This window comes from Miniopterus natalensis, chromosome 10, assembly GCF_054644295.1.
Source record: "Miniopterus natalensis isolate mMinNat1 chromosome 10, mMinNat1.hap1, whole genome shotgun sequence".
Classification (NCBI taxonomy): domain Eukaryota; kingdom Metazoa; phylum Chordata; class Mammalia; order Chiroptera; family Miniopteridae; genus Miniopterus; species Miniopterus natalensis.
The window spans coordinates 25,993,234-26,005,849 of record NC_142090.1 but is presented as its reverse complement, the minus strand read 5'-3'; the positions used below and the strand labels follow the sequence as shown (position 1 = coordinate 26,005,849).

General features: G+C 38.8%; 1 pseudogene across 1 annotated transcript; it reads right to left on the bottom strand.

Annotated features, from left to right (window-relative positions):
• Positions 1–1,055: 1,055 nt before the first annotated feature.
• Positions 1,056–8,163, bottom strand: LOC148092219 (cortactin-binding protein 2 pseudogene; annotated as a pseudogene). Its single transcript, XR_015715203.1, has 3 exons — positions 8,032–8,163; positions 7,062–7,163; positions 1,056–2,057 (listed from the first exon to the last, which is right to left on the bottom strand). The product of XR_015715203.1 is annotated as a cortactin-binding protein 2 pseudogene (transcript).
• Between the last annotated feature and the right edge of the window lie 4,453 nt (positions 8,164–12,616).

Below are 12,616 nucleotides of genomic sequence, written 5' to 3'. Positions count from 1 at the left end.
CGTTCTGAATAATGTATTCAATTTGGTTTTGTTTTCTCTTCTCTGGTGCTTTGTACACTAATACGATCTTTATATTCAGAAAATATGCTAATATAAAACAATGCCTAATTACTAAGAAATCAAAATGGGTATAATCTAAGCAGATGTATGTAAGAAGGAGGAAACACACATTGGTCTATGACTTTGAGAGCAGTTTTGTTCCCAAGATTAGTGTTTTTTATGTGAAAATACTGGAGAGTATCAAATACCACCAAGGCACCAAGAATTTGAGTCCAGCTCAAAGGAATTATTGTGTTCAAGCCTAAGACTATCTCCTCCAGCCTCTTCTACCCACCGACCCTGTCCCTTGCTTTAGCCACCCCTAACCCCACCCATTCCTTATACTTGTGGTCTGAGCTGTACACCCCCAGGATTCTCCTGGCAGAGGTAAAGCCCAGGCAAAATGCTGACACGTGTTAGAATCGAGTTCTTCCCTGATAGATCTTCCTCAGCTTTACTCCCTATGGCATAATCCTGACTACACATTTTGACTTTTTAAGATACTTGCAGACATTCCTATAGAGTCTAAATGGTATCAATGCATATATGTGTACTTCAATGTAAATCATTCTGAACAAGAAAGGGCTTTCAATGCTCTTAGACAGTAAGTGATTCTTGGCATGCAACCATACCTTTTTTGGGGGTATCTAAGGAAAAAAAAGAAGGTGGTTTGCTCAATGACCACCTAATTTCTAGAGCTCCATTTAAATGTTTATTTTTATTTTAACCAACTATCTAACACAGGTGGGTCTTTCTGTGGACAGCTAGTGAAATAGCAAAATGAAGGACACATTTCATGAATGTCCCTAAATTGAACACAAATATCTGTTGCAGGGATAAACTACTACGAGCTATAGATAGAAGCTACAGCAAAATTATTTTACTAATTCAATATTTTATTTGATGTCAAAGCATCTTAACTTTGATTTGTATAAGTAAGAATAATTTCATTAATTTTAGAAGAAACAGTTCTAGAAAGTATCATTTTTGCTACTAGAATTAAATTGAAGAGGGAGTTAGCTCTTGAATTAATTTATTGAAGTACTTCTGAAACTCTTTTTTATATCTACTTAGGTACAAAACTTTTGTAAGAAAGAATAACATTTTATTGCATTATATAATTTTATATTTTACAGTCATAATGCAAACACATAAGCATAAATATACATGATGCAACCAATCAGTAATGTAACTATTAAAAGATTTAAAACATAAAACTAGAATTTAACAGGCAAAATACTTAATATGGCTTTTAATGTAAAGTAACTGTTTAGAAATAATTACTTATTGCCTCATTTTAGTCATCCCTTATCAAGTGAACATAAAGTTATGATCTCCATTTAAAAGGGTACACTTTATCCAAGTCAACATTGTACACATTTTGTAATATGTAGTATGCAATATCATTCATGGACTTTCTTTAATATATACACATGTACATATATAGATATACAGTACAAGGACAGTTTTGTCTTAATACTCCCTGAACATGTTGATTAAAACTATTACAATAATTCTATTATAAAACTACTTGAAAAGTTGACATAACTTATTGATATTGAAGTTCAATCCTACAGAATTGAAAAAAAGCAACAAAATGTTGATTATAAATACATTCTTTACAAAAAAATGAATAGTGGTCCTGCGCTCATATTTCATATTATAGTGAAAATATTTTATTCATTTAAAGGTATTTACATCTTGTTGTCCTTGGTTTCTGTTTGAAATATAGAAGTTAAGAGTGAGAATACTGTAGGCAGGCCTATTTATTAGGTTTTTCTACTTGTTCATTTTTTGTGTAAGTTCCAAATCTCTTCTTTTGAGTTGTTGTTTATTTCTATTTGCCTTGTATTACTGCTGCTGCTGCTGCTTCTGGTGTTCCCAGAACACTGGGAACACTATGTAACTTTACTTCTAGGAACAGGAAGAAAAGATTTAACTCTTAAAACACCCCACTCAGTCTTTGATTTACTGTTGCTGCATTCTGTAGTTTGATGGCTGCTGAGAGGACTGACCTCCTGTAAGAAAAAAGAAACCAAAAAAATTTGTCACATTTGACAATGTTACCAATTTTTATTACCAGTCTGAACACTTCCTCCTCTTTCTGAGCACCCATGTAGGAGTTTCTCCCTAAACAAAGTTCTCATGAAAAAAGGCAAAAGCCAATGGAGAGGAGAAGCTGAATGATTAACTTCCTATAGACCTAGTGATTTTCATTATGCCCTTTGTGGTGTCACAAAAGTACAAGATACAGGAGTCAGTGAATCAGGTGCCAAAGACTCTGGGATCTCCTCACCAAGAGGAGCTTCATAGAAATTATCAAAGTGGACCAATTATTTGTAGGCAATCAACACTATTGCCTACCTTTTCTGAGTGAGTCACCTAACTTTTCTGCTTTCTACTTTCAGAGCTTTAAACTAAAAATTGGGCTATTACTCAATAATTAACAAACATTTTTTGAACATTTAACTGTAAGGTGAGCACTGTACTAGGTGCTTGGCATACAGCAGAGAACACAAAAGAGAAACATCCTTGCTCTATTGGAGCTGACATAGTGACTTAAACTTCTACACAGCCATTCTATGATTAGGTGGCTCCAGATCTTCCAGGCTTGCTCTCATTTTTTCAGTGTTTGTTTCAGAACTCTTATGATCATCTGGCCCATGTCTCATTTTGCCCAAGCAGAAACTGAGAGCTGATAGGTAAGGTTATCTGCCCACAGTAACAGACTGATGAAGCTGGGACAAGGCATCAGGCTCCCAATTTTCTTTCAAGGTGTATCCCCGTATACTGTGTTAAATTCTGCCATCCAGCAAACGTGAAGTGAGTTACTAAGTGAGCTGCTCCAAATACCTCTGAAGCAGTTGACATTGATTACTTTTCCTCTTTTTAAATTTAAAAGTAATAACACAATCAAACAGCAATGTAATCTTTAGAAGATTTAACATGAATTTAACAGGCAAATACTTAACAATTGGGACTCAGCTGAGAGTTGGATTCTCCTGGGTGTCTTTTTAAATCTGTAAAATGTGACCTAGTAGTGGGCCTAGTAAGGCCAATCCCAATTTGTAATTTGGTCTAAATCAGCAGCAAATTAAACACACATAGTATTCAGAAGACATGGCATGTTATAATAAGGATAGCAGTTAGTTGTATACCGAACCCTTGAGGAAGAGAGGTGGGTGTTAATTATGAATAATTTTGCCACATTCTTTGGCCTCCCTCTGGAAATCCGCAGAGGTAGTGCTAGGGCTTAGGCAGAGGGAAGGCAATACAGCGTGTAGTCTCTGCTTGACTGCCTCTTCATCTGCCTCACGAAGGTGGGGGTGGGGGTGGGGGTGGGGGTGGGGTAGGGTAGAGTGTGTGTGGGTGGGGGGTAAGGACTGGGGGGAGGGTGAATCTTTATGGTCTGAGGCAGGAAATGCCCACGTGAAATGAAGTACCAAGAAGCACTCACAACAACTAAAAATGTGGCTTGGGCATTGAAGCTGGGCATGGATATGTGGGTCTGAGTCAGTCCTTGGAGGTGTGAGGACAGAAAAGGCGGAGGTGTGAGGAGAGTATGGAGAACCAGTGGCTTAGTGAGGCTAATGAATCAATTCAAGGCTGAGAGTGTAAGAACAGGACCAGTGACTGACACAGAGCAACGGTCCTACCGCTCTGGCAGCCGAGCACAGTTTTTGAGGTGTTTTCCCCAAAGCTAAGAAGTACCAGAGCTCAGGACTAGGAAAGTTAAGGCTGTTTAATGCTTCCTGGGCTAAAACCCAAGAGTTCTTTGTATTAAACATATAAAGTTACTATCAATATTGTTGTGCACACTAAGCTCAAAGAAAACCTCCGGTTTGTATAGAAAGGCACTGCTGTAAATAGCCTTAAAGGAATATTGTTAAATCAGAACCATTCATTCATTCTTTCATTCACTCAATAGTGAGCATCTGCTGGAAGCCAAAAGGATGCTATAATCTCTGATTTCTAGATGGGAAAGTAGGGGGCAGGAAATAAAGGAAAAGGCTGTAGGGAAGATGGCACTGGGGATGGCACTTCAAGGACTGGACACATGGGCTGTGGCAGGTGAAGAGGAGAAAAAGGGTTCCGTGGGCAGGAGGAAGAGTAAAGACAGATGTGGGGAGGTGTAAGGTATGGGAATAGGAAACTACATGTAAAAGTAAGTTACACGAAGGTATATCAACCCTTCTAAAGATACATTTGGGAAGAAAGGAATGGGGTGGAAAATAAGCAGGGCACAGACCAGAGCTATGCTTCAGAGCCATGGGTCTAACTAAGCCCCAGCTGCACATTTAAGAATCACCAGGGAGCTTTTAAAAACCCCGATGTCCAGGTTGCACCTCAGATCAATTACATCAGAACACTTAGGGAACGTGGGCTGGGCACTGGCTGGGGGATTAAAAAAATATGCTCAAGTGGATTTCATTATGTATCCAAAGAACTTTTGCTTTAGGGGGATTAATTTGCATTTTCATAAGAAGAAAACATTTGTTAGCATCTGCTTTTTCTATTGATGATTTAAATGTTGTTGTTTTTTTAAAAAATTGAGAAGGGTGGCTAATGTGCCACGCAGTTACTAAACCTCACTATGTTCTCTATTTGTTGGAGAAGTAAGGAGTCAGTGTGGCAGAGGAGCAGGAGGGTGATTTACTAATTCTTGTCTTCCAGTGTATAATGGTGGCCACACAGCAGAAATGATTTCAAGTAAGCCAGAGAGTTCTTACTTCTAAAGGGAGTTGCTTCCTGATAACAGAAGAAACTAGGCATCTAACAGAAACCTCAGCTGAGGATACAAAGGGAGTGAGCCTGCCAAGCTGTCAGAAGGCTGCCGAGTGCAACTCTGCCCTCTGCTGGCAGGTTCTGAGAACACATCTAGCCATTGGTGAAGTCCCTCCAAATGGGGTCAGTGGGCAGCTGCCCTAATGCCCACATCAAATCACATTTAAACAACCACATGGTTCTTTTTTTATGAGTCCAGAGAATATAAAAGGATCCTTTTAAAAAAATATCCCTTTTAAAACAGAGCTGTCCTGAGCTGCCCAGAACTTATCTCACTTTCAATACTATTTCTTACAGATAGTACCTTATAGTAGCAACCAAATATGGTCATGTGACAGAGAAGTAGGGGTACAAAGCTGTGTCTCCATTCGACAATCAAAGAAAGACAGCTGGTGACTACCAGTCCACATTTTTATATAGAGAGTGATATGGCCCTGTGGAGAAACCGTGGCTCCTGGTTCCTCTTCCTAGACCTTCGTGGCTCCTTCCACTGACTGTTCCACAAGGAATCCTAAAGAGTGGGCCTGGAGGCCCAAGAAATGTGCTCTGAGCCACAGCTCAGGCACAGCTCCTGAACAAAATATTTTCTAGCCAGAATTCTCAGTGGCGACCCTAGGTCACCTCCTTGGATCGTCCTCCCTCTCGTGCTCTCCAAATAATGCTTTTGCTATGCTTCCAAACTATTCCCAATTGAAGAAAAAAAAAAAGCAGACATATGATGAAGTGAGCCAGAAAGGTCATGTTTGTCTTTACAGATAATCATGTTATGTAATTTTATGTGGGACTCAGCCTTGCCAATACCCCCCGTTTCTTCCCCCAACATACACAGCTCACAGTTTCACATATAACTCAGCAGGACTGAAACTTAATGAAGCACTGCGAGAACAGGGGCCCAGCAGCTGAGGGCTGCCAGGTGATCAGATAAGGATTAATCATTTAATAGTCTCACCACACTCACTTTACAATCCTGCTCTCTGCACTCCCCCCTCCCCCCCACAGGTCTTTGTAAGCCACCATGGGAGTGGATGAGCACAGGATGTGAACCACAACTGACATGGTTTGGTGAGCAAACCACATAGTACTAAATGCCTCTACAAAATCTGCATCCTTACAAAATAACTACTGGGTAAGTAGTAGTTTTGTTTCTTTTCACCCAGGAGTACCATGCTCTTGGCATTTACTAACCAATTGTATAAGTTATTTAGAGAGGTTAATGATGAAATCTTTTGGAATCCTGGCTCTTCTATTTGACATCCTGACTTGTTTTTAAAGGAAAGTCTCTCAATGAAACATAATGCATGTTAGAGCAAGTTAAGAAACTAAAAATAAGATTTTTTTTAACATATAAAAGATCTTTTTTAAGAAAATGTTTTTATTGATTTTATGATTTTAGAGAGAGAGGAAGGGAGAGGAAGCGAGAGATGGAAACATCGATGCAAAAGAAACATCAACAGCGATTGGCTGCCTCCTGCACACCTCCAGCTGGGGATCAAGCCTGCAACCCAGGTTTTTGCCCTGACCAGGAATCAAACCTGTGACCTCCTGGTGCATGAGTCAATGCTCAACCACTGAGCCACACCAGTGAGGCTAAAAGATCTTTATGTTAATCACTCATCCCTTTGCTGTAATTAACTCCAAAATTCTAAAATGCAGGAAATCATAAAAGTTCTCAAATGAAAAACAATACATTTTAAAATGGAACAGCCCATATAAAATGAAAACAAATGAAGACCTTCTCAAAAGATACCAATAAAATTTTAGGTATCAAACAGAAGGTAACAAAAGGTAATGCTGCCCTGGCAGCGTGGCTCATTTGGCTGAAGCATCTTCACATATACCGAAAGATTTCAGGTTTGATTCCCGGTCAGGGCACACGCACAGATGGTTCGATCCCCAGACTGGGCAAGTGCAAGAGGCAACCGATTGATATTTTACTCTCACATCGATGCTTTTCTCTCTCTCCCTTCCTCTCTCTCTAAAGTCAATAATAAAAAAGCACATCCTCAGATGAGGGTTAAAAAAAACCCAGTAATGCTTTTCTGGTCATTCTTTCAAGCTGTTTTCCAAACAGTAAGTTTTCTAACTTTGTTTAACTAATGAACATACTTACCTCTACCCTATTTCTCACTTCACAGCTGTGGTTTAAAAATAACTGTGGTTTACACTGAAACAGATATGTGAAATCAATTCCAAAGCAATCCCTGTTTTTCTGACTTTAGGGACAAATGAACCCTTACCTTTTGTGACACTGGCATTCTCAGATTATTAACAGTTGGTGAAAATATAGGGTTATTTCCTGGAGTATCAAGCCTTCTTAAATCATTCCTGGAATCTGCAATCTGGAAAATATACTATTAAGTCATGTTTTCAGTTACACTGTAACACACTCAAGGCACAATTTAAAGTCACTGTGGAAAACTGGCAGCAGAAGTTTTATCTTTCTCTTTTTCCCGTCTAGGTGCCGGGGCTCTACAGAACGTACCAAGTCCTGTGCTGTAGACTCAAGTCACGTGGCAGACTTGAAGCGTTCATGTAAATTACCAGCAAGGTTAACTAAGAGTCAATTCTACTTTGGCCTAGAGATTATGACTCATCAAATGTAATAATTGAGTCTTTCAGTGGAAGCTGCACAAGTTATGCTCCCTCTCAAATAAAAGGTATTTATCAAGGAAGTTTGGTCCAATTTGCTGCAGATATCGGCATGCCGAAACAAGCTGAACTTTATGCCATTAATGTTCTCTTTGAGATTTTGGGTCATCGATACCCATACCTGGATCTCAGTTTTTACAGCATAAAGACTGACTATAGACATTACACAGGCCAGTTACTTTTCTTATTTGTAAGGAAAGTTGTTGCTGTTGCTCTGTCTATACCATGAGTCTGCTATGATGCCAAAGTGAGGGATATGAAAAGAAAAGAGCCTGAGGGCACACAGAGGCTAATATAATTAACATGTAGTTTTAACTTCAGGTTTTTCAGAGGAGTTTAGAAAAGCAAACTGTGCTTAAATAGAGATTCCTATTGTATAAATAGTATTTTGGAAGAAAGGGCTTTTCTAATCAAGGTGAGGCTGTTCTGGTCTGGAGCATTAACCATGCCATTCCATAAGGAACTTCTTTCAGGGAATGAGCATTCTGCCGTGGCTCTAAGAAGGCTCTCCACTGTTGGATGGAGTCATTTTATGTCCTCCGTATTTGTACTGCTTACCTTGCTTATATCAGACTCAGATGTGCTGGAGCACATACTCTGAAGTTCCTTGACAAGGTCTGCTTCATCATCCCAATCCAGACAGTCTCTTTGGTCCAAGTAAGACCTAACACAAAGTTCAGAAAAGAGTTTTTAAAGTGAGAACCACAATCCAATTCCTGATATGGAAATCTAGACACTGTACCTATTTTAAGGTTTGGTGTGTGGTAGAAAAATTGCTTTAAAAATCCTTTAAATGTCATGCAACAGCCCACTTACACAGGATTTTGATAACTCCTACTCAAGATTCTCCTCAACAGGATCAAATTTTATTCAGAAAGAAGTCTTACAACATTCCAGTCTCCTTACTCTTCCCTTTCCTTCTCTGTCTCCAATGTAGATGAAGCTAAGACACTAAACACTGGTGCAGGAGGCAGTGTGATATAAAGGAACAAATGTGAATTTCAAACTCGGCTTCACCACTTACTAGCAATACGGCCATGGGTCAGATTTCTTTTTTTTTTTGCCTCCTTAACACCTCAGTTTCTGTAATGGATCCCTTACACCTGCATTATGGTTACTGGGAAAATTATGCACATAACAGACCTAGCAGGGGCCTGGCAGAAAGCAGCACATGATGCAGTTCTGTTTATCTCCCTTCACCCTTCACTCTCCTTGCTTCTGTGATTCTGTGAACCAGGGGCAGGGTCCTAAGTGTTACCTGCCAAGTGATAGTGATACCATTGTAATTAACTGGTTATTAATTAACAGAAAGGAACAAAGAGAAGGCCAAATTTTATAGGCATGTCATTTGTGCAGCTGTGCCAGGAAGCTGCAGTTTAACACATGCGCAGTCAAGTCTGGGTGACATAGGGAAGGTACTTTCCTGTCAGTCACACCTGGGAACAGGTCATTGGCAGGAGTAGGCAAGGTCCCTGCAAGCCCCAGAAAACTTAAGATATTTAATCTCCTCAACAAAGGAGTTTGCCCTCTTGCTCTTGATTTGTGTGCTCTTACCTGCTCGCAGGACTCTCGCACTCCTGCTTTCACCCATATAACTTACGGCTATGTGGATCCCACAAAATGGACTAATGGACTGCAACTAGCCTAATGCTAAACTGGACCCAGCTCCACCATGGAACAGGAACTTTGGATGCTGGCTTTGCTTTTAGCCCTGCTGAATCCCCAGCTGGATGTTTTCCAGGACTGGATTAAGGGAAATGGGGCTCTGGAAACCTAAGGATGTAATTCCATGCAAATAAAGATCACTCATCCTTCCCTGCGAGTCTCAGAAAATTCTTTTTCTCCAGATGATGTAAGGAACCCACTCCCACTAGCAATGGAGAAAGCCCATCCACGCATTTCTCTGATAACAATAGGGCACACCATTTACTGGGCAACAATGGGGAGCTATTTGCAAACTGCGCATTTCTAGTCTATGGTTAACCAAATCATTTTTTATCTTAAAATTTGTAAGCTGAAATAATCAACAATTCCCTAAAAGCAACATAAAAAAATAAATAATATTATCACTTGAAACATTTAATACCTGAAAACAAATGGCATACTCTGTTTCTGTAAATCTAGCATTAAAAAAAAAAATCAGTCACCTAAAGTCTGTTTAAAATGCAAAAATACAGGATTTTACCATATCTTTATGTCAAATACATTAATAATGATCAATATTGATAAAAAGTGAAGGTAATAACATTTCTAACCTTTTCAACAAATTGCTTTTTAAAAAATTATATTAATAGTATTACTAGTTGCATAACTAATAATGAGAGTGTGTACTGTTTGCTCGGAGTTCATTTGAAAGGGGAACTTACTTTTGTTTCGACAGAGAAGCATTTTTGTTAAAATTCAGCTGTGATACAGTCGTATTTTTGATACCTAAAAGGAAAAATGTAATCATTTCAATAAAATGAATCACTGTCCCTATGCATCTTGAACTCTGTATTTAAAAGAAACAGACTATGGGATCTGCTGAACTTTTATATTGTTTTTGAACTGAATCCATCTCTTGAGGGGTTTTCCTCAGGGCAGTGGCTCCAGATGTAGCTTCCTGCAGTCACTGGGGAAAGATCCCACGAATTAAGTCCAACTACCACCACCTGAGGCTCAATTCAGGATCCTGAATTTTCCTTTTATCAATGGTCCCTCTTCTCACTAGTCAAGCCTCTCTGTCTCTACCTTTGCCTTCCAGCACTGACCAAGTGCAGTTTCTGATGTGTGGGCCTCCATAATATATCAAAGTGTGTGTGGCATTAGTAGTGTACTTGTAGAAATTTAACCTTTAATTGCTGTGCATTATACAGAAGAGAAATATGAACAGTGTACAAAAAGATACAAAATAGAAAATATCAGAGTGCATTACTTACAGTAAATATATTGATGGTATCAGTTATATATACACACAATGCACAGGTTTGGGTGTACTGGTCATGATGTAAAACATATTTCTTACTGTGGGTTGTGGTAAAAAAGTTTGAGAAAATACTGTTATAAACCATTTCAGATTCCAAAAAAAGTCTGTTTTTATAATATACTAAATTTTATAAGCTCGATAGTTGCTTCTGATTGAATTCTGAAACTGTATGAATACTGCTAGTACATGTTATTTCTAAAGAATAATTTTGAAAAGTAAATTGAATTTAATATATCCTCATTAAAAGCTGGTAATCAGAGATTATCTCTGTATTAGTTTCTTTACCCATACTTTTGTCCTTGTCAGAAAGCACTGATTAGTGCCTTTCTTTAATTACCAAAAGTGCCCAGGTGTGGGCCCTGCAATAGAGAAGCCTATGACCTGACATCATGCTTTTCTGTTTAAGGTCAGGAAAAAAAGGCTGTGTCTCTACTAAACTTTATGACCTTCCATGGTGATCTGCATGGAATGCAGAGTGGTTCCTATTTTGATATTTTTTTAACAATGGTGTAAAAAAAGAACACTCCAAATTAATTCCAACATTGTTATAATCTTATATCAAATGCAATTATTGGGAAAAAATTTTGTTATAAAAACTACAACATCCAGAAAAATATCCCAATATTTGGTTCATTTGTCTATGATGTGTGGTTAAAATTCATGGCCCATGAATTTTACTTTGTAAAATTAGTTGGTTTTTAAAAAAAAACCTTTATCATTGAGAATGTTATAGATGTCCATCCTCTCCCCTCCACTGTCCCCCTCCACCCAGATCCCGCCCTGCCCCAGGCCTTCTCCACCCTATTGTTTGTGTACATGGGTAATGCATATATGCATATAAATTCTTTGGTTAATCTCGTCCTGTCCCCTCTCCTCCTTTCCTTCTGAGATTCATCAGTCTGTTCCATGCCTCTGGTTCTATTTATTCATCAGTTTATTTTGTTCACTAGATTCCTTGTTCATTTATTTTGATTTTTAGATTCAATTCTTGATAGGTATGTATTTATTGCCATTTTATTGTTCATGTATTTGATTTTTTTTTCTTCTTCTTAAAGGAGACCCTTTAACATTTCATGTAATACTGGTTTGGTGGGTGATGAACTCCTTTAGCTTTATCTTGTCTGTGAAGCTCTTCATCTGACCTTCAGTTCTAAAGGATAGCTTTCCTGAGGAGAGTAATCTTAGTTGTATGTTCTTGCTTTTCATCACTTTGAATATTTCTTACCGCTCCCTTCTGGCCTGCAGAGTTTGTGTTGAGAAATCAGCTGACAGTCGTATGGGTGCTCCCTTGTAGTAACTAATTGCTTTTCTCTTGCTGCTTTTAAGATTCTCTCTTTGTTTTTAACCTTTGGCATTTTAATTATGATGTGTCTTGCTGTGGGCCTCTTTGGGTTCCTCTTGTTTGGGACTTTCTGTGCTTCCTGGACTTGAAAGTCTATTTCTTTCACCAGGTAGGAGAAGTTTTCTGTCATTACTTTTTCAAGGAGGTTTTCAATTTCTTGCTCCCTCTTCTCCTTCTGGAAGCCCCATGATGAGAATAATTTGAAGTTGTCCCAGAAGCTCTTTACATTATTTTCATATTTTTGGATTCTTTTTACTTTATGCTGTTATGATTGGGTGCTTTTTGCTTCCTCATATTCCAAATCAGTAATTTGATTCTCAACATCCTCTACTCTACAGGTGATTGCATGTAAATTATTCTTCATTTCATTTAGTGTATCCTTCATTTCTGGTGGGTCCTTTTTTATGTTACTGATGTTCTAAGTTTCTTGAAATTCATACTAAGTTCCTTAAAGTTCTCAGTAAGTTTCTTGAGAATCCTTATAATCACTGTTTTGAACTCTGCATCTGGTAGTTTGCTTGCTTCCATTTCATCTAGTTCTTTTTCTGGAGACTTCTTCTGTTTTTTCATGGGAGACATGTTTCGTCATCTCCTCATTTTGGCTGCTTCCCTATGTTTGTTTCTCTGTATTAGGTAGAGCTCCCTAGACCTCCTGGAATTGGTAGAGTGGCTTTGTGTAGCAAGTGTCCTGTAGAGCTTAGTGCTCAGCCTCCCCTATCACCTGAGCTGGGCACTCTAGGTGCTCCCCTGTGTGAGCTATGTGCACTGTCCTGTTGTGGTTGAGTCTTGACTGCTGTTGGCATCATTGGGAGGAACTGACCCTCAGCCCAACTGGC